Source organism: Halichoeres trimaculatus, unplaced genomic scaffold (assembly GCF_033239565.1).
Source record: "Halichoeres trimaculatus isolate MK-OKI-2021-1 unplaced genomic scaffold, fHalTri1.1 fHalTri1_scaffold_20, whole genome shotgun sequence".
NCBI classification, from domain to species: domain Eukaryota; kingdom Metazoa; phylum Chordata; class Actinopteri; order Labriformes; family Labridae; genus Halichoeres; species Halichoeres trimaculatus.
The window spans coordinates 7,484,043-7,511,323 of NW_027437198.1; the positions used below are offsets into that span (position 1 = coordinate 7,484,043).

Consider the following 27,281-nt stretch of genomic DNA (forward strand, 5'->3'; position numbering starts at 1 on the left):
AAATCAGGAAAAACATCACTTAACTAAATAATATTCAGACTCACTTTAGCAAATTAACTTTCTTTTTATCCCTCATCTGCACTTTAATGAGACACATGAGCTTGTCTTTTATATTTACCTGTCTGCAGGTAAACATCTGTTTTGATTCTGGTGCAGCTGTGCCACAGGTTATTGTCTCTGCAGGGTAATTAGTCGTAGAACACACGCACCATTTTATTGACGGCTTATCTCAGTACTTTAAATTAGGGATTTTTTGACTTCCGATCCATTTTTTTGATGATATGTTTTGCTAATACTGATCCAGTACTAATCCGATTTTGATACCTTTCTCTGAAAAATCTTATACTCTGTTGGGTGATTTGGTTGTAAATGGCAAATCATATTTGTTGTATCAAAGTGAGCCCTGTTGGTACCTCCTTGAGGAACACTCAATTTACGAATGTTGCAAGATGCTGTTTTACTATCATTACTTTCCAAAGAGAAGTAGTCCCATATAGTGGACATGTTTGCAACACGGTTTGATTTACAGCAGGTGTAAAGCGTGACAGTGCTAAAACACGTGAAAACGGGATCGGTCCTGATCACTTAACAAAATCCAATGTTATCCTATCCTCTAAAAACAGCCATTTTGGGCGCCGATATCGAACAGTGTATTGGATCAGAACATCCTTACTTTAAAGTTGGAAATAAATTGTTCAATGTTTCCACGTATCCCCCGTCGATGTGTTCGCATACGGTGCGGTTACCCCCTGGTTAGGAATCACTGGCCTAGATTGGCACCGTGAATCAGCCCTCCCCCACAGATACCTGATCCAGCTTTGAGGGGCAGGACCAGGTCGATACTGGATACCAGAGTCAGGATGGGTGCATCCCAGATACTTGACCAGAATTTTTTTGCAGTGTTTTCCTCACAATTCAGATTCTGTGGTGATGTTCATAAGTCATAAACCCAATGCGTAACATCTCCAAGATTCTGAAGTGTAAATAAACAGCTTACATGTATGTGAATTCTATATTTCTTCCTCTGTACTTTAAAAAATGTATAAAGACAGTAACAGTGAGAAATCATCTGAGCTTTGCAGGTGCAAGAAGGTGGAATTTTAAGCCTGGATGACCCTGAACAGCGGTTTTCCTCCTCTTTCCAGTCAACATGCCAATCTAAGCTGATCATCCTCTGGCTGAAGCTCTGTACTCTCTATACAGACATGACAGCTTCATTCACCTTCTGGCCTTACGATCAATGATAAAGCAAATACCCCCTTTATACGAGCCATGCCAGGCTACAACTAATACATTACTGCGCTGGTTGCATGGAGATGAAGAAGACATACAGTAAATCTCCCTCTTATAAAAACGGAGGCATTTTTAACCCAAATTGTTTGACTTTACCACAAACACCCGTGCTGAGACTCCTGTGCTGGAGCCATCCCTGTCAGTGAAGCAGATTTGTGTAGGTCGCTGTTAGCAGAGTGCTGAAAGTGAGCTTTTAGGCCTCAGTGGGTGTTCAATCCAGGTTTACTGTTCGCAGCTATGAGAGGACCTGACACCACACATACCTACATTAAATCACAGCCTTAAAAAGGAAATTCTTGTACTTCTGCACCTCTCTCAGGGATGATACATCTTGGTCCACAGCAGTGCTGTACCTGACACGTCCGTGTGTATGCAGTGCAGATGTTTTCTGGCTCCTGGTGGGTGCTCTTAAATCGCCGTGGTCACAAAGAGGGATTAGAAAGCACTCTACCGACCTGTCTCCCAAACACGTCTCTAAAGTTATGCTACCAAGGCATCGACAGAGTTGATAATAAGTCCTAGATTGAATAAACACTTCGGTTATGACTCAAGTTCATTTTTCAGCCGGCAGTCAGAAGGAACGCCTCGTGCAAGTTACTAAACTCGTGCTTGCTTTGATAAGTCTGGAGTTGGAAAACAGGCCGAGTAAACGAAGACCTGTTGAAAAGTGATAGATCAGAAAAGAGAGGGGATGGAAAGAGGATGTAGCCGGGATGATATAAACAGAACACAGAGGGAATTTAACGTCATTGAGCTGTTCACCGACACCGATTTCCTTCCAGGGGAAAGACGGCGCAGAGACGTTACTCTGACCAAACTAGGAACAAACGGAGCAGGGACTATTTTAAATCTGCTCAGTCTGTTTAACGCTCGAAGTGGTTTCAGGAGCAACATGTGGTATCTGTTCGTTTCCTGGCTGGTGATCCTGATCGGGTTCATCTCAGACGATTAAACAGTTTCTGCATCATCACTTTTTTTTTCACATTTTCAGTTCAGCTGTTCTGCTGCTGAGCTCCAGATGAGTGTGTCAGAGGGACGGCTGTTTCCAAACACAACACCAGAACGTCTCTGTGATGAGGTGAAACTTAGGCCCACAAAACCCGACATGAGAAATGATTAGGATTCGCTCACATTTCAATGAACTCTGAAGTGTCAGCTCAGAGACGCTCCAGAGGAACCATCATTCTCTGATAATAGTTTGTGTAGTTTTTCAGTGCACACAGAGGTTGTGAATGGACTGGCCAACATTGCAAAACTGAGCCACACTGCAAAAAGCTGAAATCTTATTGAGAGTTTTTTGTCTTATTTGCAGTAGAAAACACTTCATATGTGCCACAATCACCTGACCAGTCCAGAAAAATGTCTTATTTTTGTTGCTAGGCGCCGCCCTGTTGGTTATGGCTGCCTTTTGCAGCAGCTCTCTTCTTTGTCTGTTTCTTGTAATTTTTTTTGTCTATTTCATCATCTTTGTATTTAGAGTGGATCATTACTTTGTATGGCTCATTTGTTGGTCATAGACACCACTTTTTGTGGCTTCAGCGATATTTTTACTACTTTTTCTCCTGTGTTTGTCTGGAGATCCTACATGTAACCATGGCTGCATTGTTTACATATGAACTCAGCTGTTAGCAGCCTGTAGCATGTCAATGCTAACTAGTGTAAGGCCTGATGTCTTCCCACAAGGTGAGGAGAAGAAGGTGAGGACGACGTGCTGGTTCTCAGGTGTGAGCTAGGAAGTGACGACATCGAACTGCCCTTCCATCCATCATTATTGGGAACGTAAGATCTATCTCCAATAAGATGGACTAGCTAGCTGTGCTAACCCAGCAACAGAGGGAGTACCAGAGGGCAGAGTAGCATCATGCTATTCACAGACATGGCTAACAGAGCTAACACCAGACACCAACGCCATGTTGGAAGAGCTTCACCTGCTGTGAGCAGACAGGATCCAGGAGACAGAGATGGAGCATGACTGAAGAAGCTCAGTCCTGGACCCTGTGGAGGTGGAGGCTGGCTGAACTGGAGAATGATGGACAAGCTGTCATCATCTATTTTCTTATTGAGCTTTTTGCACTTTCTATACACTTTCTTACTTCTGTTTTCTTGATTGCTGCTGTGACTTCAATTTTGTTGTACTTGTTACAATGACAATAAAGTTCTTTTCTATTCTATTTATTTCAAGTTGTTTAAAGTCAAAAATGAGGTCTGAATTGCTTAAAACAAGTAAAGAAAATCTGCCAATAGAACAAGAGAAAAGTTTCTTGTATTAATGCATTATTCTAGTTTTAAGCAAATTTTCAAGCAAATCAGACCTCCGTTTTTACTTGAAATTAGGGATGCACCAATCCAGCTGTTCTGGTCCCGATATTGATAGCGATTCCTGGGCCTTGAGTATCGACTGATACCGAACCTGATCCAATACCAGTGTTAAATAATAGCCTGCATGCTCTACTGTGGGATAAGACTGGTAATGTTTTGGGTAAAAGAGTAAAATGAGTACATGTGAAATTAAAGTTTGGACCATCCTTTTCCCACCGTGACCCAATCCAGCTTTGAGGGGCTGGATTGGCCCCGATACCCGGTACCAGGATTGGTTCGGTGCATCCCTACTTGAAATAAGACAAACACACTTGCTAAGATTTCTGTTTTTTGCGGTGTATGCAGCTAGCATGTCCAGAGCATAGACTGTAAAAAAAAATGGATGTCATCTTGCTCCACTTGAAGTGAGGTTGCCACAAAAACTGCTCCCCCTGGTGGCTGGCTGCAGTATAGGTAAAAAAAAAATACATCTCTCCAGTCATAGATGAGCTGTGGTCAAACTCTAAAAAATTAATACACCTCGTAAAAATGTTTCTCACGTTCGATTGTTGTGGTGATTCGAAGATATCACTTGGCTGCCTTGTACTCAAGTCCTCTTTTTTCTGAAAAGTTTCGTTTTCATTAGTTCTAAGAGGTTAAAAGCGAAGTTTAACATCATGTTTAATGATGATTGACAGCTGCTGATCTTGTGCATTTTTTTCAGGGATTGTAAAATATGTTAGGAGGGAGAGTCAAGAAGTGATTAGACTCTCGAAAGAAAAAAATGATTATTATTTTTGTCACCCAGCTCCACTCAGATTCTCCCAGAATCCCTCACAGTCTCTACTACGCAGACTCTGGCTGCAAAACTGCTACATATGGCTGCGCCTGTGTAAGCCATGCTGTCCACTCTATATACAGTCTATGGTCCAGAGCTGTCTCCAAACAGGAGCTTACACCCATTGTTATCCTGCTTTGAGCGCTGACCATGGAGGGGAAAAGACAAATACACAGTTTTCTGCTTCGCGGGATCAATAAAATCCACACTAAAAATATATCACCTTTCTGTGAACCGGCTCTGAAGCTGTCAGGCTGACTCTCGCCATTACAACATCCCTCAGGCTTTCACTCTGCAGCCTGAGCCAACCAGCTCCGAGACTGAGGGTAGACAGCTATACATGCTACATAGATCAGCCCGCCATGATGTCATATTCACCAGGGTATGAAGGCACGCGCAGCTTTGAGCCTTTTGACAAAGATGTCATCAGAGCTTGACTGCTGACTGCAGTGCAAGTGAGGATTAGGACTCCGTGCCGGGGCCTCTGCTCACCTTTTTCCCCCAATAAGCTGCGTTTCAGCTTAAGGAAGCGTAACTCAGCCGGCAGAGAGCTCCATTACTACAAACACCCCAGGGCAGCCAGAGGACACAACATCTGGACTTTGTGTGTGCGAACAGAAATGTTGCCAAACAGTATCTCTCCTCAAGCGGTCATAAATTCAGCTCACCTAAAGCTCCAGCTGAAGCAGCTACAAATCGATCATGACACTTTTGAAAAAAATGAAAATGAGAAGCAGGGGGGCGGTAGATGAAAAAAAAAGAAGAAAAACAACACGAATGTTTTTCTAAGCAGCTGAACAAAGGGCGCACGCTGATTCAGAAATGGATCATGACTTGACAAAAACCACACAAAGAATCAGCTTCACCTGTTTAACCACCGCCTCACACACACACACACACAATGGAGGAAGCAGAGGGAATGACATCACATCTGGGATATCACCACCACAGGTGTGTGCAGGAAGATGTGGGAGAATATTTCCCAGAGTCTTAAAAAGTAAAATAAATGTCTGTCAACTTTAAAAGTGAAAATCTTTCAAAGTGCTGCAGCAGCCTGATGAAGCAAATGAAAGTCAAACCTCTGACTTTGGTGTTAATCACCTTTCAGACACAGATGTAGACGCAGGAAAGTGCCAGTCAGCAGTCTGGCCAAGCATGGATTTATGGGTCTATTAAATATCCTGTCCCAATATCAACAAATGAGTATCGCTTCATCTCAGTCTGCACAACTTTTTAACAGACCGACTGCACATCTGTGTCGCTCGCGGAGAATGTTGATTCACCCACAGGGACGGATATCAGGTGTCTCTTCCCACATATGGGAGCTATCACGACCTCTGCGTCTTTGTCTTCACTGACTCTCTGTTTGACTTTGCACCTCTCTGGGTATCAGCTCAATAGTGGAGTAAATGTTTAAATGATGGAGAAATTATTTAGTGTGCTGGAGGACGTAGTGTTTACTTTTGTTTATTTTTTAAAACAGCTGTAATTGAGGCCGGGCCACCCAAAGAAATGAAAAAAATCTTCAAATCCTTTTAATCGTTTAAACATGTCAATGCTCTACCTTCTTTCTAACCTCTATCTATGCAAGAAGACAGCTGTAACATGCTATGAGGCTAAGGAAAATGAGACGAAAGATGGTTAGCTCTAGGGTAGCAAATGGGTGGAAAATTTTCTGGGAAATTTCATAAAAGTTTCCTGAAAATTTCCATGTGAATATTAGCTTGAGGCTATTGGAAATGTCCAGGGTTTTGTTGCTGTTAACCAACATTTTATTTTCTAAAAAAAGAAAAACAAAAAGCGAAATGTTGGATTTTTTTTTCTTTTCAATTTGAATAAGGTTTTCCAAAAATGATCTAGGTTAAAACACCATTATAAGTGCAAATTCAACTGTGTGCAATAAATTATAGATTCCAAAACAATTTGATTTTCATCAATCACTACTTCACGAGCAACAGCATTTTCACTGACGCCTCAAATACACCAGGTATGTCTGTAGTCCAACTCTGTTGCGCTGTGTCTTGACTGTGTTTGTCAACTTACATTAGCTGAGTGTTCAGTCCAATAAGCTGTATGACTGACAGACAGCTGGAGTCACATGACTAAAGGAGTTCCTGCTCTTCCCTCTCCATTGATAAGTCTCTCTTCATTCATGTTGGGCTGTAAAACCTCAAACTTGTTGACTCCTGGTCTGGTTCTGCTCATTATGTCCATTTGTTGTTGGAGTCATGTTAAGTACAATCTGGTTTTAACACAGTCTGTTTTATTTTGAAAGTCACTGGCTGTTTTTAGGTAATTTCTGGTCACTACTTCCTGTCCCGCTTGCTCTTCCCTACGCTGAATTTGTGCGTCACAGCTCCTGCTTCTAGCAAAAATAGGATGGCTGTGTATTACTCAAGGGGTTACATCTGGTTTAGAAAGATGAATGGAAGTGCTAAAAGTTGCAGTTCATCAGGAATACACTTGAGGCTGGCTGCAAAAAGGCTGGAAACCACATACACACCAAGTAAAAAAAAACAGACTTTTATGGCATTAAAAGCCATATTTATTATCTTATCTTACACTAATTTTGCCATTGGCACGCACTGTACAGGCGGTGTGAATTTTTTTCTAACTTGTCCGTTTAGAAGATGTGAGGATCATCTGATTGTCCAATCAGAGACACAGCTCAGCTCATGTGACTGACGGGTGCCCCGTAGCTGTTTGATGTGATTGGGCTTCGTTTCACTGTATCAGGAACAGATAAGTAATGTTGTGGAGACTACGCCCATATCCTGCACTATGGGTGGGTAAAAATATTGATGAATCGATTCATCAAAACCTTTCCTCGCCTATTTCAGTATTGGTTCAGCAAATCCTCTGAATCAATTCATCTCCTGGCAGGTGAGGGGGACTGTGCGTGTTACTTGCGTTGTACAGACAAGGGCCATTAGAGACCAAACAACAAAAAGATGGCAGCCAAAGCAGCAGCGGCATAAAGCCAGATCCTTCGGCTTTAAAGTCTGATGTTTGGTTTTTTTTGTTGCTCTAAAATGTGAGATGACATACCACATATGTTCACAAGGGGCATGAAAATTGATAATTGAAGCATTAAAATCAATATCTAATCGATATCGAATCGAATTGCAACCTAAAGAACCAAAATCAAATCAAATAGTGAGGTTCTTGGCTCTGGTGGTTCTGGATTTGGAGTCTAGTAGTCCTGTTAATGTGACAGTACTAGTACCTGACAGTATTGAAGTGAATATACTTGATGGTGTGGTTTAATTTTAACAAATGGACACATGTAAGTTAAAATAACAAATGATCATTATGTGTCTGTTTTCAGAGACTAACTACAACAAATATTTACAAATACCTATATTCATGATAGATTCAGTTAGGAAACATTCCTGAAAACTCATCTTGAATGTCTTTTAAAAATACTGCAGTAGACATGTTTGCATACATGCCTGTTAAAAACAAACCAAAATGTTAAATATTAATACATGTTTATGTCGAGGAGTCAATATAAATTACCGGAAAATCCCACTAATTTGCATTCAGTTGTGTTTATTTCTGAAAGTTCCCATGAAAAGTTTCCCACTTTGAAGATTCATGGACTTTTGGAACCCCACTTAGCTTTTATAAGCATAACACTAGAAACATTGTTGAAACTCAGTTTTTTGGTAACAAAGGATCTCTTCTCTTGCTCACTGGTTTTTGTCCCTCACTGTTAAAAAGCTAAACCATGTTTAACTGCAGCTGCAGCCACTCATCTCCTCAACCTGCTCCTCATTTATCCCCTCCACAGCCTCCCTCTCCTCTCCCAGAGTCATCACTCCTTTCCTCTAATTTCCCCTCCTCTAATCAATAACCATTCCTCCGTATCTTTCATCGCCTCAGAAACAGACTCTCTCTCAGTCTTTCATCCACGGCTAATTACTCTTCAGCAATAACTTGGTTTTCTTCATCCTGGGCTGTCTTCATGGCCCATTTAGGATGTGTTTATGAGTCAGGATTCACTATTTTGAAAGTAACTCTAAAGAGTACAGAAGCTTCAAGAATCAAGGCAGAAATTGAGGAAATGAGGAAGAGAAGTTGGGGTGAGGAAGATAGGAATCAAACCAGCCATTTTATTCTTTCATTTCCTTCGCTGCCTACCGCCACGTTTTCTCCGCTAATTGGAACCAGCTTACATTTTGCTCATTTCTCCAAAAGTACAGAAGCCACAGGCTGTTATTTTTCCATACTGCGTGTCCCTCTCCTTTCCTCTTTCCTGAACAGAAAAATCAATGTGCGAGGTCAGAGAGTGGGCAGGGAATGTTATTAGAGGAGGTGATAACGTAGGGGAAATCCTAAGGTGTAGCTGTAATAGCATAAATCTGAGACTGACGCCTCTAACACAGAGGATAACTAACCTCGACAGTGTGTTTTCTTATTTCTGAAGCAGCACACTGATAAGAAAATACATCAAATGAGAACTGGACCTGAAACTTTGTACTCAGCCTGACTGATTCACCTCACAGGCTGTTACTGCAATCATCCTTTTTTCATATTCGCCTCGCCTGCAGTCATTCTTTCCCCCGACTCATTTCCTTTGTGTCAGCAAGTGAAAAGCACAGTGCAGAGAGGAGAGCCAAGAGGACAATGAGCACAGCTACAGACACCAGGCGGACCTGCAGCCCTGAGGGAGGCATGAGCGATACGGACCAAGCTGATCCTCGGTTAAATATAGTATCCAGCTCGAATGGGATATCCAGAAGTCTTTTCCCCGAGTGAATTGTTTGTTTTGTATTCCTCCCACAGTCTTCCTCTTAGCCTTTATGGGAAAAAAGTGTAGAGGGATAAAGATAGGACACAGAGACAGATTGAGAATAAAGAGATGAATGATGAAAACTGCACCTCTGGTTTCTCACACAGGTTACATAAATCTTCAGGGATCAGTGGGGATTTCCTCAATTTCATCCTCCACACTCCACAAATACTGCGCTGGCCTATGGATCATATATCCTCTGTTTCCTTTATTATCAAGGTGGCAGGTGCAGCGCTGTCAAATCTGACTGAACTGTTTCAAAGTGAAATCATAACCAGGGGTAACTTTTTACCTGCAGAGAGAAATGTTTCCACACACAGCATGAAGAGGCATTTTAGGATGTTTTATAAACCTAAACTCTACTACAGGGGGCGTCTAGCAGTGTTTGGCAATTTGCTTTAAAAAAGTAATTAGTTACCAGTTCTTTTCCCCAAAAAAGTGACGAATTAGTAAAGGGTTTGCCCATTTATAGAATCTAACTAAATAACAGGATAAAATGTACATTTCGCATGTATGTTCTTGCTTTTTATATCAATGACGTTGAAGCAGTACCTGTGCTACCATCTGGAAAACGCCAATATTAAAGAGGCTGTGAGGAGTTTTTTAAGAGAGCTTGAAAAAGTTTACCTTCTGAACTCAATCCACACTTCAAAATCAAATGATCTGTGTCAATGCAGGATATTCTGAAATGCTACTCTATAGCTTCACAATAAAGTCAAGCAGGGTCGGTAGGGATGGGTGCCTTTCATATATGAAACGATACAGTACCGTTGGCTGGTACCTGGCAATCAGTACTGGTACCAATTTTGGGTACTTTTTGTGTTTATGTGGTAAAAAATATCAAATTTTAATAAATAATAAAGTACATAATTTTATTTTTCAATTTAACATATTTATTCTTCAATATACAACCTTGCAATGCTATATTCAGGTCCAGCATGAAAAATGGCCTAATCTTCCACTCCTTTACAGTCACAAGGACGCATTTAGGTACCAAAACATGGTACCTTTTGATTTTATGTGGATCAGTACCCGGTACTTTCGACAGAATTTGGTCGGTCAGTACCTAATTCAGTACCTATCCCAAGGATGGGACTGATTTATTGCACGTCTAAGTCTCTACAACAACACCACGCCAGCTGAAGTTTAGTAGTAAAGGAGAGATCTGTGTTTTTCTCTGCTGAAAACGATTTCTGGGATTAATTTTGTAGTGATGGTGGACACAGGAGCCTAACTGTCAGACAGAAAAAGGACAGAGGAGCAGAAGAAAGATAAACAGGAAAGAGATAGAGCACGAGCTAAAGGCTAAAAAGGCTAAACTGTTTGTGCTCATGTTCATTCCAACATACAAAACTTATTCTGCAGTGGTCTGTTCAAACTTGCGAGTCTGTCAATAAAATGAAGAGTGAGGTTACGTTTGCTCTGATTGGTAGATGACTGGCAGGACATAACCAGGATTCACTAACGTTACACGTTACAGACATGTCTTAGCGCACTGGACTGCCAGCTGTGCTAAATATAAACGGCTACTAAACTACATACAAACTGACAACATTTGCTTGTTGTTGCATTTCAAACAGTAGCACTACGTAACTACCCTACTTCACTCCATTGTGTCCGGTAAAAAGTTGTCTCGAAAAGGGAAAATTTGTTACGATCTGATCTCTATTTAATTCCAGAAGCCTGGTTAAAAGTCACGCCTTCATGACAGTGTGCGTGACATTCTAGGTCAAAACGTGGCACCGCAGTCCATTTAAAACAGATCCTCCTCAAAGGATCTTTAACCCCTCTGGCTCACTGCTGCTGCATCTAGTTCTTTAGTGATGTGCAGATCCATACAGTAACATTTATATGTCCAATACCAGATCTTAAAGCTCTAAAATTAATACTCAAGTTATTACAGAGTCAGAGACATAAATACCAATACTGACACCTCTGAATAAAATTTACAAATGTTCCCTTTATAATTACACCAGAATGATTCGAATTGACCTGGATGAGTTACACTCCTTTTAATTTCAGTTTTCTAGCAGAGACCCAAAAAAGAGGCCAAGGCTTGAAGGGTAAAATCAAAGTATCAATACCTTTTGGTAATTTATTGTATGAGGTAAGGTATATCATTGATAGGAACACACTGGAAAGTAACTCAACTATTGGGATCTTGCCTAAAAGATGCACGGTTGATTGGTGGGAACTACTTTTTCTTCCACCTGGGTAAATGTGGAATGTGTAAATACAGGGGCATGTTGCTTAGTCAGTCTGTCAGTAAGCATAATGACAGGGTTTAAATGAAGTCATGTATGGAGCTATTTCAGCTCCACAAACAGCCACAATAGAGTTTGTGATGTTAGTAACACCGTTATGCTGTTCTCCCAACACTTCTTTCTGGTGGTATCTAATCCACAGAGGCTTTCTCTCTTTGATGCCTTTGCAGTTGATACAACACATCATTGCACCTCTTGCCCCACAAACAGCCCAAAGTTAGCTCAGTATTATGCTTAAGAAAGGCTGTAAATGCAGTTTAATAAGCTGGAACATGAGATTTTCCTTTCTTGTCTGGAACTTTTTAATCCATTATCAACAGAGTTTAACAATTTCATCCAGACCAACTATGAGTCTTGGAGCCTATTCCCACCATCTGTTGATATTTAGCCTCTGGGGGCATCACATGCACAGTATCTAACTCAAAACTGCCCCACACCACTGATCGATACTTCCATGACTTCAATAGAGATGAGATAAACCTACAGATTAATGTGTAGGTATCTAATGATTGGGATTAGCTGCTGTTAAATGACTAGTTTCAGCTCTGCAGTATCAAGAAGTAATCTTGTGTGTCAACAATTACACGGCTCAGGCCAAAATGATTTGGGCTCAGTGCATCATGGAGACTTTTTTTGCACTGACTGCCAGCCACAAAGACGTCACCCTGTGTTTTTGGAGGGCAGGAAGAACATTACTCCCACAAATCATTGTGCTCTATGGAAAAATAAATCAAAGGGGGGAACGAGGTGGATGGAAAAGGGGGTTAACGATGGATCGGTTCCCCTTTAGGATAGCGGTTAACTGGAGAAGGGGAATGTTGATGGAGAAAAGGTAGTTAAAAAAAGGAATACGGCGCAGGAGAGGAGGTTGATTCAGGGGCGCTTTGAGTAAATGAAGTGTGGTTTGTCCACGAGTGGCTAAAAATACAAGCGGGGAAAGTGGACGTATGTGAGTGCTCTGGTAGACGCAGCACAGGAGGCTTCAGTTTCTCACAAGTGTTGGCTTTCAACTCCTGGCACTGGGCTACTAAATGTACCTTTACTGCTGCTGCAGTCATCTGTTTGCTTCAGATTCTGTTCAGATCAGGGAAAAAACTTCTGTGATATAAAACAGGAGAATCCACTATTATTTGTGTCGGGTGACAATGATCTATGAAGGCGGCTGAGACAGCCAACAGAGAAGAAGAAAGCTACACATTGGAACTACTGCATGACCTTTGAGTGATGAGGACGAAATCTCCTCCGGCGTTTGTATTCATAAAGAAAGATGCAGATTTAAAATCCATTATCCAGCTTGAGCCAGACTTTTTTTCTGACAACAATCAACACAGAAGATCCAAGGAAAACTTTTTCCTTTGCTTGTTTTGGAAGTCTACAGGCAGGAAGAGGTCATCTGCCAACACATAACGGAAGATAGATATATTCTCAGACTCCTAAAGCATCCAGAAAAAGAAAAAAAACATTAGCAATAATGGAACCTTGGGAAGTAAATAATCCCATAATCCTTGAGTGTTGTGAAATAGTATTAGCAGAGTCATAAATCTTGCATCAGCATTTCATTCCAACTCCAAACCCAACTCCTTCTTAATGTTTTTCAACTACGTCTGAGTTCAGTGAGACAGACTTGTGATTTTTGGTTAAGGCTAAAAGACAAATATGTTTCACTGCCCTGCTCAGAGTAATGAAACACTGAAGTGGTAGAGCGACTGTGATTATTCAGCCACGGTGCTAATTGTGCCGTGTGGCCGCAGCCTGAGATCCAGCCAGCAAACCCTGCCAGCCCGGGCTGTGGTCACCCCTCTCTGGGGCCAGGGGGACAACAGATTGGACACAGCCACTCCACACTGTGAGGGGACTGGCTTTGACTACACTGTGCCCACACTGGCATGGGCCTCCCTCTGGGAACACAACCCCAGGTCGCGGGGGCTGGTCTTGGATCAGAGCACCGCACAGAGCTAATTGGTTCCTGGAACTGGCATGATTAACGGGATGATTGAAATGCCGAATCAGTATTTTGGTCCAAAAGAAGCACAAAAGAGCCAAAGGAGACTTAAAGTGCATGTTTGGTGATCTGGGGGGGTTTTCGATGGCTATTGCGGTCAAAGTTCCAGCAATAAGTATTCTAGAGTTGCACACAGTGGCTCGGTCCTTTAATCCAAACACAGATCCATGAGGCAGGACGGGGCAGTAATGACAGAGAGAAGGAATGATACTGCTGACGACAGCAAAAGCTCTGACACCCGGGGCTGATTGGAATCTGCACGCCAGACCTGCTCTGGAAAAACAAAGAGATGATTCTTTGGGAGGGTTTTTGATGAAGAAAGGATGTGTTGGACTGAGCAGGAACTCACCCCACGCGGGGAATCATGCCCACACTGTTGGAGACACCGTGAAGCCCCTGGATGTCTTCAGCCTGACCCAGCCCTCCGGTGCCTGTTGTCACTTACAGCTCTTTCATAGCTGCCGTGGACGCAGTTGGCTGGGTCTGCTCCCTCCCTGAAACCACATCATAGAGGCTTCACATCTTCAAAGTACCCCCACGCGTTTGCATAGAGGCAGGGATTGTGTAGAGCGGGGAGGCACATGTGGTGAAGGCATGTCATGTTCATGTGTATAATCACAGAATCCTTTAGCCTGTGTCAACACTGGAGGCTATTCCTCTGCTTCGCAATCCTCTCTAAAACCTATTTGTTTGCAGTAATCAGGGTGCGATATCAGATCTTTCCAGTATTAATGTCAAGATCTTTATTATTCATATCCGAGTAAAATTATCAGGGGAAGTAAAACAAGTTAAATGAGATTATAATTGCAGCAGCAGGTGTTAGCCTAAAGCATGAAAAGTGTGCGATGAGATCAGATGTCCTCTGCAGCACTTATGCTTGTATCTTTTTCACCACTCTGAGTGTTAACCTGTGGCATACTCTGTGAAGAATCTGACTGACAGCTTGATTAATGACCTCATCTTCACTGTGCTAACAAACAGCTCAATCTGCTGCCGCCGCTGCTCACACCGCTTCAGGTCCTCCAACACTAACTTTACCCTCACACTCCACGGCTTCAATCAGGGAGAGCCTCCCTTTAGCTCTAGCATGAAACCACAAATTGCAGCAGAACCTGTTGCCTTTAGAAGCTCAATTAGCAAAAGATGACTTTAGTGCAATTTTTTTGGAAGGGGATGTGGGATTTATGAGACATGTGTGAAACAGATTTGAGAGGCGAGTAAGTCAGTTCTTGTTATGATCTCAGGATAAATATGTCTCATTGTTTTGGCCTTCAAGAAGAGAGCATCCAGCTCCATTAGAAGCTTTTGTGTCCTTTTTCTTATCTGCTGCAGCAGCTGCAGTAAAGTACAGTGGGTGTATTCTTATAAATCAACCCCTCCCTAAAGACTAGGGAATAAATATTGGGAAGACTAAAGTACAGGGCTGATGTTTTTTTGCTCAGACTGGCCAGCCAATCAGTTTAATGCCACACACATACAGGTATAGTAAAGGTATAGTCTGCAGGATTTTCCTGAAAAATAAAATGTAAACTTTTACAGGAATACTCCTGTTCAATCACTTCTGAGCCTTTATACATGTGTGTCAGCATCTGTGTCTGCCTTGAACCCCCTCCTCAGCCTGTATTTTGATGTTTTGGTTCCATCATGACGTTTCTGGATTGAGAGTAAGCGTGGTTTCATCAGCCAATCAACGGACGCCTAATCCGCAAGTGACTTGATGTATTGATGATGGCAAATGGAAGAAGTCATCCCAAGTGGCTGCAATAGTGGACGTAGCATGGAGGAAGAAAAACAACCTAAGTGAAAAGAAACGCCAAACAGATACAACTTTTTCCTAAACTAGGGTGAGGCTTAGGATAAAGAGCGACTGAGTTAGCTTTCCGCTAACCAGTTATGTGTCAAATACTTGGATTAGCTTGTGCTAACACGGATCTCGAGTCTCTCCCACTTAGAAAAGCAATGCTACAGGTGGTTGCTGGACTAGTGAGTCTGTTATGTAGCCACGGTAGACAGAAGTGGGTGTGCTACCGGTGGCACTGAGCAAAGGAGGAGGAGCCTAGTTTGAATGTTGTGTTTACTAACAAGTAACAAAAACTCCTGCAGACCCTACCTTTAAAGATGAGGGTACAAAAGCAGAGTAGTTAGTGCTTTGAACAAGTGGACTAGTTAACTCACTCACTTCTGGCTGACTCCTTGGTGATCAGGGGTGGCTGAACAAAGAGTTCACTTGCAAACCTAGTCCGCAAGTGATTTGACATGTTGATGATGCCGAGTGGTAGAAGTCATCCCGAGTGGCCGCAAAAGTGAAAGTAGCATGGAGGAAGAATAACAACCTGGGTGAAAAGAAATGCCAAACAGGCCAAGGATGAAGCTTGGCACTTAGAGGGCAGCTTGGGAAGAAGAGAGATGTGAGTTAGCTTTCTGCTGAGCAGCTTTGTGTCAAATACCTATAATCAGCTTGTGCTAACATGCTAAGTCAGGTGCACAGCTCTTGATTCTCTCCCACTTAGAAACGCAACGCTACAGGTGGTTGCTGGGCTAGTGAGTGCGTTAACGTAGCCACGGTTATAAGATGTGGGTGTGCTGCTGCTGGCACTGAGCCAAGGAGGAGGAGCCTAGTTTGAATTTTGTGTTTACTAACAAGATATACTAAAGCGGAGTATTTAATGTGTTGGACAAGTGGACTGGTTAACTCACTCACTTCTGGCTGACTTCTTGGTGATCGTGGGTGGCTGAACAAAGAGGAACCTTGACTGGATCCTGAGGTCAAGCATAATTAGCGTGTAAGGAGGTTCTAGGATCACAAAGGCAGACTTGGGTATTTTGGGTGTAGGCACATCCTGTTTATTGTTTCGGACAGTATAAATAACAATAATGCTAATAACAATAATAGAATGCTCCATCGAGGTCACTTCTTCTCTTGCCTTATGCCCTTTATAACAAACTCTCATGTTCCCGCATTTTCTCTGCACCACCTTTCAGTTTCTTCCCCATCTTGTCTTACAGTCTGTGATCATATGAGTGATAAGCTGAATGACTGTAGAGAGGCATAGCCAAGAGAGGTGGGCCTTTTATGTTAAAGAACACGAGGCTGGGTCTGTTCACTGGTTGCAGTCAGCAAACACACAGGCCCACAAAACCACACACTAATTCAACCATTTGCAAAACAACACAGGTTACTCCAGATCAACAACAAACCGATTCACACCTCATTCTGCTGCTCGGGCTGCAAAAAAAACCCCTGAGAATAATGAATTCCTCCTGCTGCTCTCATACCTCCAGGAGCGAGCAGCTTCAGCCAAGTTTCAAGCAAAGACACTGAAACATTTGTTGTGTAAAACAAAGTGGATAACATCTCAAAGCGGTGCAGAGGTCGATTGGAGCCACATTGCAGTTCCTGAAGAGATACAGGAAGAACACTGAGCCCGAGTCACAGGGGAGCTGTGAGATGTTGAAACATGCTGATGTCAGTGTTGTGATTAATTTATAAATCAATCAGCTTTTCTCCCAATTAAGAAGGATGACACAGTTCTTAAAACAAATGATTCCCATGTGAACTGATCTCATTCACTCGGTGCATGATTATGTCATTATTGAATCGAGTATCTCTGCCTCATACACTCTGCTTATTATCACTAAAATCTGAGAGCTGCAATTCATTCAAGACACGTCTGGCAGGTGAAGAAGACACTTATTCCCAGGATACTGATTCATCTCTTCATAAGCAGATGGAGAAGGAGCTAACGGACATCCATCTTTGGCTCCAGGTGTCACCCACATGTGTGCGTATCGAGCCGTAATTAGTTGGAAACTAACAGTCCCTGAGCAGCCAGCGCACTAATGAGGCCTCCGCTCACAAACAACACACACATGTGAGCAAAGAGCTCCGACTCTGCCAGCTGGCACCCGCTCTTACCCCTTTCCTCTGCAAAAAAAACCCCTCAGCACTCACACCCACAAACACACACACACACACACACACACACGAACACAAGACAAATGCAGCAAGGTTGCCAAAGCAGCTAAAAGCTCTTTAAACTTCAAATCTCTTCCTCCAAATCCCCTTCTCATTCAACGCTGCACTTCTTGACCCCCTCGGCTTATTTTCCAGTAACCAGATTGACCAACATTCATTATTACCTCATCACTCCGTCCTAACCCACACACACATTCAAACATGACATTAACCCAAACTTAAGGCCAGATTATCTCTTGGTTTACAGTGAAAATAAGCACCTAAGGGAGATAAATCATAGAAACTCAGCATCTGTGTTCGAGAAAGGCTCCACGGACTGAAGTGATGGATTATCCAGATTTTATGCCACTGTTTTGCTGAGCTGTCCAGAACGGCAAAAATCCTGTTCCCTCATTAGGAAAGACTTCTATCAGCTCTGCCAAAATTCACTATAACTATAACGAACACTGGCAGGCGGAGCGGGCAGTAACACAGGGAGCTGAGGGATGGAGGGAGAAGAGAAGAAAGACAGAAGACAAGGAGAGAAGGGAGGCACGACATCTGGGCTGAGTTAACTAATGGCTAAAACCAGGTTCTGAACCCAGCAGGGTTGGGCAGAGAGGGATGGAGGCATAAGGCTGGAAGGTTGAAAGTAAATATATGAAGAAAGAGGGATGAAAAGATAAATGTGTGTTTATGTTGAAGAAAGAGCTGCAGAAATGAACTCATCTGAGGTTTTTCAGCACATGAATAAACAGGCTGAAACATCAAGTTAGGCTTGGACTAATAGGAACTGACATGGGGGTATATTATCTTCAGCCATGAAAAGGTCAAAGGTCAAAGGGATTATATCGGTAAAATAGGGATCAACCTACAAATTGGCAGTTCAGCCTTTGAAGAAGTGATGACACATTTCTCAGCAGGTGTCTTTTTTTTCTCCTGCGCTACAGAGCACATGACATCAGGATAAGGCTGTCGACAGTGTTGGGGAAGTTACTTTTAGAAGAAGTGTTTGCTCGTTACTTCTGGAAAAAGTAGTCCCTTACTTTAATTAGTTACCCTCTATGGAAAAAAAATTAACATTACTCGTTACTTTTATGGTGCTCCACTTTGGGCAGAACCCCATCTCATTTCCTAAATGTGTATAGGCTGACATAAAGTTCTGCTATAGAGCACATAACAGGTTATTCTTTTGTGCTCTTTATTTTGAAAAATGCCACGGAGCATTTGACAAGAAAAACAAAAATGCAATGATGACTGACTAGGGATGGGTACCGAATAAGGTACTCTTAAACAGAAATCTGTCAAAAGTACCAGGTACAGATTCACGTAAAAGCAAAAGGTATCCATGTTTAGGTACCTAAATGCATCCTTGTAAGTGTGAGGGATGCAAAGTTAGATACTGAAGAAAAAACATGTTAAATTGAATTTTTTTTATATTCCATTATTAAACAAATAGTTTTTTTTCCCTACCACCTTAACACAAAAAGTACCAAAAACTAGTGCTGTGCAGTGGCGGCTGCTGGTCAGTCAAGGAGGGGAAGCTCATTTTTTTCCGGCCTACCTCATACATTTGTTTATTTATTTAAACGTAAATTCTACCCTCTGTACCTTTTTGGGAAAAATGATCTGTGACCCTGTCGTACCAACCAGGTGTTTTTCCAAGGATTTTACCAGTGTTCTCTCAATGACCAGCAGAGCTAGACTGCTTAAAAGGCCTTAGCTCATTGTGTTGCTGGTGTCAGACTTGAGCCGCAGGAGAAGCTCCTCTCCACAGAAGATGCTCCTGTGGAGAGTTATACTTCAAGATCGCTGACTGGCTCATTTCACTGTCAATCAAAAAGGGATTTGGCCTCAGACAGATCATCCAATCATCATGTAGAAGCCCAGTGTCCAGGCCAGCCCACTGCCTCATAGACCCCCAGAGACGCTGAGCGTCCGATGGGCGGGACAAAGCCCAGTGTTTATCCAATGACTGTCCAGTTTCCACAGTGGAACAACCCACTCTATGCTTCCCCCCTGAAGCCAGAAGACGCTCAGCGTCCGACTGTGTTAAAGCACTGAGACACTGCGGGGATGAATGAGAAGGAGGTGGAGCCAATTACCTGTGATAGGTAGCTGATTCTGAACAAAAGATGAAGAAATTCTAGCGCATATTTTGTCAATGATATCACCACTTTTATGGGGGACATTTTAGAGGAAGCTGAGCTTCCCTTGCAGTCTTAGAGCAATCGATACTGGTACTGTGGAGTACCAGTATCGATTGCCAGGTAGATATCATTTCAAATGAGAAAGGTACCCATCCCTTTGACTGACTGCTCTCTGCATGCTATCAGGGGTACCAGCCTCAGTGTGAAATGAGAGCCCGCAACTATTGCGCATTTATGAAGCTGAGGCAGTGTTGCTGTCAAACCAGTCCTTGGGAAAAGTAATGTTGTGCCCAACCAAAAAGAAACCACATTTCATTTCCCTATTTTCAGTAGTAACACGTTACACTACTTTTTACTCAAAAAGTAGTTTCGTTACTGCAATGCGTTACTGTAATGCATTACTTTGTAACTCATTACACCCAACACTGGCTGTCAAAATGTTTGATATTACAATTCTCTCGCCATGTGCGTAAACAATACTTCCTTTACATTCAGCACTGAAGAGGATGACAGAAAACAGACCCACACTCATATTTTCACTCCAAAACTATCACAAGTGACCAAGGGAGAAAGAGCAGCACTGGTTGATTGACAAAAGGATGACGTAAAGTGAGAACGCGTGGGGAAATGAAAAAAGCATAGAAACAGAAAAATAAGACTTTATTTTTGATCAATCTGCGGCTAAAGTCTTCTGTCTGCTTCGCCTGCCGTCACAGCCATCACGTTGCTTACTGTTGTTATTCACAGGTAAGTAAATACCGATGTATGGTGAACTTCTTATAAAGGTGCACACTTTACATTAAAGTCTGCTGTAGATGGACAAGGAGGAGAGAATCTCTACATTTTTCTGTTCCAATGTTTGACATCAATAAAACGACCAAACTACCCTGAAGATAGAAATCTCAAGGTGGTTGCTTTGAAAAAAAAAAAAAAAACACAGAAGCACCATGGGCTCAGTTTTACTTTTTTTTTTGCAGCTCGCGTTGTTGGAATTTGCAGCTGAGAAACACACTGACACTTTCTTGGCTCGAGCTCCCGTTCTTCACAGACTTCTTATTTCACAACGTCGACTCCAGATCCATGTGGTGTTAATATTACACATTCCCCAAACTCTAAACATGCTTCATTTTGAGGGAAGTAACACAATCTCATTCTCTGGCGCGTGCTGACGTTCTGTGGAGGAGATGTGATTTGTCTGTGAAATGAATTATGAGCATTTTGGGGCCCAAGGAAGGGACGTCAGTTCTGTCCTCACATCTAATTGAGATATAACGTGATTGTGCTCTGATCTATTTCAGGATAAAGATGTCATTGAGTTCATATTTTACAATACTTTGGTTTTTAAATGAAAGTTGGTAACACTTTGAAATATTCTAACATAAAAACATGAAATAATTAAATATCTTGTGATCATAAAAAACAGTTTTTTTTATCAGATAGCCCCCATATTTAACTTCTTCATAGTACTTATGTTGTCTGAGAATAAAAAAAATTTCAAAACATTTTTATTTATATGAAAAAGGATTCGGGTCACTGAGAAACATTTTTTCAAGTCTATTTCTAATTTTGACATTTCATTACAGTTTGATTTATTTTTTAATTTTTTATCTAACCCTTATTTAACCCTTATTTAACCTTATAAAACCCATAGAGATATAACTCTCTTTTACCAGGGTGACCTGGCCAAGAGGTCAGCAACTCATGTCATAATAAATAAATAAATAAATAAATAAATATATAAATAAATAAATAAATAAGTATAATAAAGTTATTACAAGTTCTGTTGTAACTTTAAATTTTAGGCTCTTTTTTAAAAAATTATAATAACTAATAACTTAATAAGTTATAAGTTATCATTAAACAGACTTTTTATGCCTTTATTCAGAGAGTGGTTGACCACTTAAAGGGGACCTAACTCCTGGCAGATAGAGGTCGACAACCTGCAGCTCTGGAGCCTGCTGAGGCTCTTTGACTCACTTGCAGTGGCTCACTATAGCTCAAAAAAATATTATTGAAATCAAGAATTTTTATTTTTCTTACAAAGGATATTGATGATAGACAACGGTAACACTAGAAAAATTCATGGTTTAAGATTTTGTTGAACCATATATGCCTCACATCTGTCAACACACCTACAGCTACCACATCCTACAACATCAACAGCCCACAGAATTTCCTTACACCTGTGGCTAACGTCAAATTTCACACTCCTGGTTAGATAACTAAATCTACAAGAAATTACAGATTTTAATCCTGTGTGGATGGACTCATTCAACTGCCAATGTGCTGGTTTAAGATACATGCTTGATATGAGGCAAGACATTAGCAAACAACAAAAAATGATGAGTTGAGTAACACCATCATGTGTGTGTTTGTAGGTTTACACTTTCATAAATTCAAAAACCTCTTGTTAAGATAATTATTCTATAGATTTTAACTATATATAGAATTCTATACACAGTAATGCTTTTATTCTGAAGGTGAAGTAGATTTTGTTGCTCCGGATTGACTTAAATGTCGAATTGGCCCCTTTGACAGTAAAGGTTGCAGACCCCTGTCCTAGCTCATATCAATGCTCAAAAATTCACACCTTCTAGAAAAAAACTAGTAATTTGACTTTGATCTCATAATGAAGTTAAAATTGAGAAAAAAGCATTATTTTCCACTCGTTCGACCTCGAATAATAGTAATTCAGGGTGGTTCTATTTCTCTGTGTTAATTTGTGTTAACTTTTAGACCAAATCTCCACGGCACTGAAAAAAAAAACAGTGTTAAAGAAACAGGTTAGCCAGGTTTTGGTCCTTAGAAAAAAAAAAAACAAGAAATGAGGGATGTCCTGATCCCAATCCCAGGCCGATTTTGGCATTTTTTAAAGTATCGGTGAGCGGGAATGCTAGCCTATCCTCTCAACCGATCATTCACGTTAGCCGTCATGAAGCCAAAGTTGCTGCCAAACGCCGACGCATCAGTAAAACCAAGACAGAATTCTGCAAATGTGAAATTGAAAGTGATGCTAATGAAATTCTCCCGTCTTTTGCCTCATGTTAAGACATGTTCAAGCTTGGTATGTGATACATTCAGGTGCCCTCGGAAACTTGAGAATCTGACGATTACCTCTGAGTCTCAGCTTGTAAATGCCAGTCATTTAAAAATAAGTGTTATTTTGATTTATTTGCCGATGGGTTTGGGATCCAGAGGATTTTAACTTCAAAACTAACTGGACTAAGTTAAATGGACTTAATAAGCTTTAACTATTATTTTTACTATTCAGTATTTTTAACACACAAAACAAAAAAACTGTGCTACTTCACTTTCTTACTTCTTCAGCAAAGTTTATCTCCAAACCCAAAAATCGGATCGAGACTGAAAGGAAGTGAATGAAATGTACAGATGCTTCTATAAAACAGTCGTTTTAAAGAACAGCATCACTGTAGATGGATACATGTGGGATGGTGTCACTTCCAGGTAAGGTCGGTCTCTTTATTATCACAGATACACACAAGAAAAAACAAAATTGAACACAGAGGCACAAACTTCTTCCATTTCACGTAATTTCTCTGAATGTTTCTCCCTCCCTCTGGGTCCACATCTGTGATACAAACTACAGTCTCTGCCTCAGTCAAAGAGCCTCATTGTGCTGTCTGCCAGAGTCCACACACACATACTAAGCTCATCATGCCCGCTGGTGGTTTATCCTGCCTGTAATGAGAAATCTGAGTATAGATACACACATTCAGCTGCCCCCTACTTCCAAAACACACACACAAATATTTAAAGATACTTAGATAACAGAGAAGGTAAACAAGTGAGCTTTTTGTCTCGGTCATGAGAAACACAAGGATACAGAGATGTAGACACACAAACACCTTCCAGGGAGATCATCGTGTCTAATTTATGGAAGGATTTTAAAGATGGTATGCTCTCAGCCACCTATACCAAAAACCACTCTGCTTTTCCTTGGCTCTGCCCAGCGTTCCCCGTCTCAAGTCCAAACCCATTCCAGCTCGTGGTCCTCTCTAATTTCACCCGAGGCAGCAGAAGCTCGAGCTGAAAAAGAGGAATCTGGCCCCCAAGTCCGGCAAACTATTCCCTTTTCCTGTCTCCCTCCTCTTCCAGCGACCACAGATCGACAGCTCTATGGCCAGCGCAGGCCCAAAACTATGAGGGGTATTTTCAGCACTGTAATTTGAAGAGCGCATGGTATACACACAGGCACACACACACACACACACAAGTAGAGTAACACACTCAGCACTCAGAATGAGGAAGGATCTCAGGTATGGGAGGAAAGGAGATGCTAATGCTTGTCCAGGCACATGTTGCTGCATCCACAGAGCACCTTATCCTCCTGGAGATCAGGTCAGTGAATGTGTCTGTTCTCAGTTTGTGCATGTAGTGCAGAGCAGGAAAGCAGGGCGTGGGCCTATAACTGCACCGAGATGCAAAGGGAACTCATCTGAAACCAAGAGGCCAGTAAAGGGATGTAATAGCAGGGAGGGCAGAACCCAGAACAGCAAAACCAACAAAAATCAGCTTTAATGATACACATCATTTTTATCTTCGGTGCTCGATGATTCACTACATTACCATCCTCACAATAAAATGTAAGCTCCAACTTATTTGGTCCATTCTTTGTTGAAAGACTTCATAAAACAACTTTATAACACTCTTCCTTGTCCTTTACTTGTAATTTTTTCATCTCTTTTTCCTCATCTTAGCACTTAGAGTGGGTCATCACTTTATATGGTTCATTTGTTGGTCATGGACACCAAACTTTTTGTGTCTTCAGTGATAATTTTACTATTTTTTCTCCTGTGTTTGTCTGGGGACCCTACATGTAACCATGGCCGCATTGTTTACATGTGAACTCAGCTGTTAGCAGCCTGTAGCATGTCAATGCTAACTGGTGCAAGGCCTGATGTTCCCCCACAAGGTGAGGAGAAGGAGGTGAGGACGACATCGACCTGTCCTTCCATCCATCATTATTGTGAACGTAAGATCTATCCAAGGGGCAACATACGGTAAGTAAAAATGAAGCCTATACGGAAGTGTTAAAGTTTGCTGTTCGTGGAGAATCCACTTGAAGCTGGCTGCAGAAAGACCGGAAGTCACGTACACACCCAGCTATAAAAATGAACCTTTACAGCTTGGGGTCTAAAATGCTGATTTCACAATCGGCACACACTGTATGGTGAGTGAATTTTTTTCTATTACTGCGGTTTAGAAATTATTAGGATTGTTTGATTGTCCAATCGGAGGCACAGCTCAGGTCACGTGACCGGTGGGTGCCCTGTAGCTGCTCGAAGAAGAACTCATAGCCAACGTCATAGCGAATGTGGCTGCGTCCGCAGATTGGCTTCATTTCACGGTTTCAGGAACTGACGATTGACATCACGGAGGCTATGTCCATGTTTTATACAGTCTATGGATCTATCTCCAATAAGATGGACGAGCTAGCCGTGCTAACCCAGCAACAGAGGGAATACCAGAGGGCAGAGTAGCATTATGCTATTCACAGACATGGCCAACAGAGCTAACATCAGACACCAACGCCACATTGGAAGAGCTTCACCTGCTGTGAGCAGACAGGATCCAGGAGACAGAGACTGAACAGACTGCTGAAGAAGCTCAGTCCTGGACCCTGTGGAGGTGGAGGCTGGCTGAACTGGACAATGATGGACAAGCTGTCAGCATCTATTTTCTTATGGAGCTTTTTGCACTTTCAATACACTTTTTCACTTTTGTTTTCTTGATTGCTGCTGTGACTCCTCTATTCTATTCTATTTTACTACAGATTCCATATTTAACCTTAGACAGGTGCTTTTTTTTAATTTTCAACTCTGACAAAAAGAATATGAGTGTTGTAAGACAACTCCAAAAACAACTTTTGGTCAATGCTAGAAAAATTCTTCTTTTAATTTTCAGACAGAAAGAACAAGAAATAAAAAAAAATCTACTCTGAGTTGATGAGACAGGCAAAGAAAGGATGCCACAAGTACGGACACACTCTCACCTCATTTGTGCCAGCTACCCAAACACAACCCTCTGTAAGCCAGTGCACGTCAATACACAGTTGCACTGATTACAGATGCAGCATATAGAGCTGCTTCTGTCCGAGACCTTAATTACCCTGCACGGTCCTATTTCCCATAAATACAGCGTGGGCAGGGCTGTAATTAGGGACTAAATTTACCCCACCTGGCTAGAAGAGAATACAGTTAGCGCTAGCCGCAGGGATGAGCCATAGCTGGACACAGAAGCTGTGTACCAACTCAGAGGCTGGAAGGATCAGGGCATTAAACCTGAAAAGGGGTTGAATCCTTGGAGGGATGTGAGTCTGGATAGGTGAGTCTTGTTATGCAATGAAACAGCCTTGTTGCATCTGCTTAAATATAATGTAAAAGTTATTCATGCACTCACATCAAAGTGCACACAGCACAGCCTCAGCGCTCCATTTTTGCATAAACACACCAGTTTGTGGGACCTCCCTGTAACCGCTGTAACAATGAAATGTTGTGTTATGTCATGTTTTACGGAGCTGGACAGTGTTCTGTGGCTCTGGGTAGAAATTAAGGCTTTGGATCCAAATTACTGTCCTCATCTTGTGTTGAGGATTCATCATTCGCTCATTAAACCGTCCCTCAGCAGATGGTGATAATCGGAGCGCCAGCAGCTCTCCAGATTTTAGGGAGACAGAGTCGAACATCTGAAAGCTGTCAGGGCGAGGCTCAACCCACTCTGCTTTCAGACTGGAGCCTCTCAAAGTGAGAGCTCTGGTTGTTTCACAGAGATAGAAGAGAGGGAGAACAAGGAGAGGACACAAAACCAAATAGGGAAGAGAAACCCTCTGATGTGTTTGATCTGCATCCTGACTCTTTGGTTTGAGGAGGTGAAGCCGTGTGCAGCGTGTGGAGGAGGACAGCAGATGCCTCAGGCTTCTCTTCTGCTCCGTCCTCCCCTCCATGACAGAGAGGCAGGCCATATTAAGAGCTGATTCAGCCTCGACTAATGAGACACGAGCTGCAGAATGTAGTTTACATGCATCAGAGAAAATCACTCCAATCTACTTGGACAAAGCTTCATGTTGCAGCCAAGGACGACGATCTGAAATCTGTGCTTGATGTCAGCGTTGCATGCACAGAAAGGAAAAAAGGCTGCAGTGGAGAAAATTCAAACCTGCTGAAAAGCAGTGTGCTGAAAAGAATTTCAACACTAACACACCTGATGTAAACACTCAGGTTCAAACACTGGAGAGGAGCCAGCCGTCTGAGCTCATGTTACTTGAGCAAACACAGACACACACACACATGCACAGCACTCACACTCTGCATTGTGAGGGAGGAAGCATAGAGTTTTGAGCGTGCCACAAAGAAAATAACCTGCACGTTCCTCGTTAGCTGCTGTCTCTTTTCATGTCAGTCTATGACATCACATACCTGAAAAACAGTGCTCCTTTCACGAAGGTGTCAAAGTTTCAGAAAGAACACACGGAGCAACACATTCACAGGGAAAACCAGGCAGAGACGTGGAGCAATGAGCACACAAATATGCAGACATCCTCCGTCTGATTTCCATACAGGGTGATGTGCCTTGCAGGTATTTTTGTGGCCTAATGTTTAATCTGCTGCGGCATGTAGTGTTTCTTTTACAAATTCTACAGCCTTTTGCCTTCAGGCAGACATCAGT

The 27,281-nt window shown here is 42.0% G+C and overlaps 1 protein-coding gene across 2 annotated transcripts in view; it reads right to left on the reverse strand.

Annotated features, from left to right (window-relative positions):
* LOC141809131 (mitochondrial import inner membrane translocase subunit TIM16-like) overlaps positions 1–27,281 on the reverse strand; it is a 170,226-nt gene that overhangs the window by 127,882 nt on the left and 15,063 nt on the right. The gene's annotated exons all lie outside the window — the stretch shown is intronic.